The following is a 5,261-nucleotide window of genomic DNA, read 5'->3' as shown; positions in this document are numbered from 1 at the left end:
ATTGGGAGATGAGGTGTTAGGTATGCTGTCATTTGAACCTCCACTTTCACTTATCCTACTTCCAATTTGTCATCTGTAAAAAAGTGAAACAAACAAGAATAACAACAATCAGAAACGCTATACATTACAGTTCACAAATCACATAAATAATCACAAAGTTGCATACTTCCATTCAATGATTAAACTCAAACAATTCAGTTACGTTTCAGAACTTAGAAGAACAATAATCACGTAGTACATTACAGACTTACAGTTCACTAACCGACTCACTGATCAGTCCCTAACTAACTGACACTTAAACAGAATAAGCAGAACTTCCATGGACCATGGTAGAGGATCAGGATATACTACCAACTTGACTAACAATAACCAGAGGCATAATGATATTATTTCACATTAATCCCCAATGTACAAGTCCCCGTAGTTTATACTACAATCAAGCAGCTACACTGCTAATTGCTAAATGCTAAGATATTGCACCATATGAACTCTCTGTTATTGATCAACACTCAATTGTCTTTTTTCCAGTGATTTGAGTAATCACTTGCGGGCGTTTTGTCAAACACATTTATTCTCACCCAAAGTGGTAAAGTCACTGGTCAGTGGTCACAGACTGCAATGAGGGAGAAAAAAGTGTCAAAAATGATACATATTCTTAGGTCCAAGAAAGGGGAAACTGTGAAATTTTTTGAAATTCTGTTTGGTACCATTTTAAACACGTTAGGGAACCTTTTCTTTTCAAAAGATTTATGTGATTTGAATTATAAAACGACACCAGTGGGATCAAACGTGTTTTAACTTTTTCATTCCCCTATAACTAATTAACGATATGTTGTTACATACTTGCATACTTACATTTACAGGGTATGACAAATTGATCAACTTACAAGTACATTGTACACCCCTCAATACTAACTATTCAAGTACTCATATTGTATTTGAAATTGAATATAACATAATAAAGATTTCTAGATGAGGTTAAGACTTAAGCCTCGATGAGCAATGAGCACTGACCTTCGATTATTGAGTCGCGACTCGCGAGCACTGAGCAGACAACAGTTGCGGGATGCGAGCACTCAGCGTCAGCGAGAAGCCAGGAGCAGCGGCAGACTTGAGAGTTGAGACGACGAGATGAGAGATGAGAGACGAGCTCAGAGCCGCGGTGTAACTGAGAGCCTGAGACGAGAGTTGAAACTTATGGACTACAGTGGTGACTGGTCTCAGATTAGGGATTTCTAAATTTAGATTGAAATTTGGGCTGGGCATGGGCTATTGGACATTTGGGCTGAAAGTTGTATTTTTATTAAAGGAATGGATTGAGATTTAATGAAGGGGTAAAGAATATATATATATCTAATTTCGGTTTTTTCGGTTAATCGATTTTTTAAACTAAAAAACCGAAAACCGAACCAAAAAACTGAAATATTGAAAAGCAAAACCAAAACCGACCGAAATAACCAAAAAACCGAAACCAAAATTTTAAAAAAATCGGATATGAGTTTGAATTTGAATGTGAATCTGGATATGAGTTTCCTCAGTTTGCATATAAGAATAAGTCGTGGAGGAATTTGGATTTAGGGTTCTGTACAATTAAGCCCTTTAGCTAATGTGAACTGGAGTGGTATCGTTTCTCTTTCATTTAGTTACATGTATTTGACGGATGATGTCATGGAAAAAATATTATCTGGTTGCCCTAACTTGGAGTGCTTGAAATTCTACCATTTTTTTGGATTTCGTGGTCTGGAAATATGTAATGTGAAGTCGAGAAAATTGGTCATAGAAAACTTAAACCATGATGATGAACGTGATGTATGGCTTGAAATAATTGCCCCATATATTCAAAATTTAAAAATTTTAGGATCGTGCCATGGGATAAGCTTGAGAAATGTGGCTTCCCTTGTCACTGCAGTTCTTAATTTTGATTTTAATTTTACTTTAGAAGAGGGTGAAGAGGAGGACTCATTGCAGAGGAAGAGGAAGGAATCTACTTGTTTGAAGGAACTTTACAGTGTTGCCCATATCGAGAAGATTGAATTAGGTCCCTGATGCATCGAGGTTATTCATACTCTTCACTATCCAAAATCCATTTTTTCAATTTAGTAGTAACAGTGTTTTGGATATTCTGATAACCAATTTGGTAAGTACTGAATAATTACATTCTTGTACCGATCTGGTTGCAAAGTGGCAGGTAATTGAAAGAAGACCTTTTGGACAAAATTTTGGATGATGAACATTGAGAATAAATAGTTTGTAAAACTTAGATTCATTTATACATTGATCATAATCTTAGGGTCATGTGAATGGTTTTTTAAAGTGTTTAAAAGTCCATTTTTGTATCTCCAAAGCATCCTTGAACACTATTTAACAATTTGCATGTCATTATTAAGTATGCATTATTTCCTTGTTTTGACATATTCTAGTTTGTCTATGTGGTTTATAAGTACCTGTCCATACTGGAATTGGAAGGGTGGCAGCCTCCACCATCAAGCTGGAAATTCTTACAACTTAGCACAACCTTGAGGCAATTGGATTTTCCTGGAATTTGCAGTTTTCATCAGAGTTCATCGAATCTTGAGACTTTAGTCATTGACGGGTACAAAGAATCAAGAGTAAGTTCCCTTTGAACCTTTACTTTTGTTACTTCATGTTATCAATATCAAACAACTATTAATGGAAGAAGACGACGATATATATCTACATATTTCTGATATGTGGAAAGAAATCACCTTTGCGATATACTTCACATATAATGCTAAAAGGTTACAAGGAGGGGTTATTTGACTGATGAGAAGATCTGTATGTACTTGATGATCTATACAATAGCTTCTAATTTGTGGAGACTTGCTAGCTTTCTTGTGCATTGTTTCCATAAGAACTTGATAAAGGAGAAACAGTGAGAAGTTTTCTCAAGTAACATGTGAGCTCACAAAAAGATCTAATCAGGAAGGGAGCTTCCATTTGTCAAACCTTCTTTGCGTCCAATAGGTGGCTGTATCCAACTAAAGAATCAGCTACACCATTGGCTTCTAGGTAATAGTGTGTCACCTTGACTTATGAATCAGCTCTTTAATCTTTTCAATAATCGGTTCATATTGCCAATAAGGTTTTGCAACTCACTTCACAACATTCACGATAAGTAAGTAGTCGCTTCCACCCAAACGCTTCTAGTACTATGTTCATGACACCATTTAAGCCCATATGAAAGTACAAATGCTTCAGTCATATTTTTGTTCAAATTTTGCTTTTCTTGTCTCAAAAGTTTATGATTTCTCTTTGTTAAATCTGTCGCAACTTCATGCTTATTATTCCTTTTTCTTGTAAGACATTCAGAAGAAATTTTTTGCTCTCTCAATTTATTTTCCTTCATAAAAACAGTTCCGCGTTTGTGTTGCTTTGATTCATGTTGTCACTATCACATTAGACTCTATGAGTAAACTTTTTGTAGTTGTTGAAAAAAAATGTTTAACAAGTGATAGTACTCACCTTCATGTGAGAGGATAAATGATCAGATGCTTTGAATATCTTTTTATGTTTGCCTGTAACACATTGTAACATGTGCTAAGCACTAGATGTTGAATTTAAAAATTCATCACATTTTTGTTTTATCCACAATCAACTCATTGGCTTCCTGCTTGTTAATATAACGGATTCTTTCCTACAGGACCTGCTCTTAAGGTACACAAATGAGGATGAACAGATCAGGAGGTTTGAGACACATAATTTTAACTGTTCATTTCCACATCTGAAGACCATCAAGATCCTAAACTTTTATGAATTTGTGCTGCCATTGGTAAAATACTTGCTCAAGCATGCAATTGTGCTAGAAAAATTTGTCATTGTTGCCACATTCCAAGGGAGTGATGGGTCTTAGGATTATGTTAAAATGTCACAGGAGTTCCAAAGCTTTCCAAGATCCTCTCCACACGCTTCAGTTATCTTTTCTTATCGATAAGCTTGGGCCCCTTCGTTTGTATTAATTGCAACATACTTGGCATTTGTTACTTTATGTTTGAAACTGGATTTGAGCTGATAAACAAGATCTTGGATTGCACTTGTCAGTATATAAGGAGTTATTAGTAGTTCTTCATGTCTAAGTAACACTCTGTACACAATTAGAAGTAGTTAACTGAAAACAAGAAAAGAAATTTGAAAGAATCAACAACTTTATTTGGTATACCAGGAATAAGTAATGGATTTAACTTATGTACACTAACATAGTACGTAACTCTACACTATAGGTAGAATACAAAATTGAAATTGTGTGTAATTCATAGGCTAAGTTCAGGAAAAAGAACAAAACACTTTTAACTTAGTTCGTAGGTAGGTGTTGTTTGTCATAGTATTGATCCTATTTTTGTAGTGTATTTCTTTTGATTTCTATCATACTTTGTTGTTTACTGTATTTTTTTTTGTTGCTATCGTTTCCCTTAATTAGTTGTCGTGTTTCTTTCACTATTGTTTTTTTCTTTTCCTATCTACTTTGATTTGTTGTATTCGAGTTGAGGGTCCTCTGGAAACAACATTTCTACCTTCACGAGGTAGAGATAATTAACTCTGCATACGCTCTACCTTTTAGACCTCACATATTGAATTTCACTAGGTATGTTATTGTTGTTTAGTTCACATACATTACCAAATTACAATATACTTAAAACTCATTTGGGAATCTTTAGGACCTAGCGAAAAGGGTTTGTTTCATTAACAAACTCTTTCATCATATCAATATATACGCACAAAGTATTTATATTTACTTTTATTATTTCCCATAAGGTATCCCCTTTCCTAGACAATATTGAAGCGTTTCCAACTACCCATTTCTACACAATCAGAGCAGTAAGCATTCAAATTAACGAGCAAAAATGAGATAAAAAAGATCTTGAATTAACATCTTGTTTTTGTATATATACAAGAGAACTTATAGAAAGTCAACACACTAGTTGATGAATGCATATTTTTATGTTAAAATTAATACCCAAAATATACATATTTTTATACAAAACTAATGTGCAACACAAAGCAAAAAAATACACGTGTCATTCATTTAAATGATCCACATCACCTTTTCTATCCCACTTTATTATACTAGATATAGAAGTTCGTGCCATCGTAAGCCGAATGCATGTTACTCTATGTCTTAGTTTATGTGACATAGATGAAATTTGGACAATCGTCTAATTTTTCTTATGATTGTTTAATATTTTAAATTATTAACTATTGTAATTTATAGAAATACTTTTTATGTAATTTTCACAATATATATT

At 34.0% G+C, this 5,261-nt stretch overlaps 1 pseudogene; it reads left to right on the top strand.

The window, feature by feature from the left end:
- The first annotated feature begins 1,264 nt into the window (after positions 1-1,264).
- On the top strand, positions 1,265-3,871 carry LOC125838627 (F-box protein At5g03100-like; annotated as a pseudogene).
- The last annotated feature ends 1,390 nt before the right edge of the window (positions 3,872-5,261 follow it).

This window comes from Solanum verrucosum, unplaced genomic scaffold (genome assembly GCF_900185275.1).
Source record: "Solanum verrucosum unplaced genomic scaffold, falcon-dt-bn FXZP01000182.1, whole genome shotgun sequence".
In the NCBI taxonomy this organism is placed as follows: domain Eukaryota; kingdom Viridiplantae; phylum Streptophyta; class Magnoliopsida; order Solanales; family Solanaceae; genus Solanum; species Solanum verrucosum.
The sequence above is the reverse complement of the archived record's forward strand: the minus strand, read 5'-3'. Positions and strand labels throughout refer to the sequence as shown.